The following is a 280-nucleotide window of genomic DNA, read 5'->3' as shown; positions in this document are numbered from 1 at the left end:
CCCAATTGGTTGGTGTTGATTAACGCACTCCGAACGGCCCGATTTGTAAGCTGACTCACCCACCTGCGCTAATGAGCTTGATTACACAGAGTTCGGGCTCGCTAATCAAACCCACGGCCAAATCACCGCAGCGAGGGTATGAAACAATCTCCAAATCAGCACTGGCCCATCTCCGATCACCCACCGGGGGAAGGGACTGCGCCCAGCCCGGTGGCGAGGGCTGCCAGAAAACGTTTTGGTCCTTTATGTCTTGTGTTTGCAGGTGAAAGACCAATAATCT

Source organism: Apaloderma vittatum, unplaced genomic scaffold (assembly GCF_000703405.1).
Source record: "Apaloderma vittatum isolate BGI_N311 unplaced genomic scaffold, ASM70340v1 scaffold32943, whole genome shotgun sequence".
Taxonomy (NCBI): Eukaryota; Metazoa; Chordata; class Aves; order Trogoniformes; family Trogonidae; genus Apaloderma; species Apaloderma vittatum.
Note: the sequence above shows the minus strand (reverse complement) of the source record.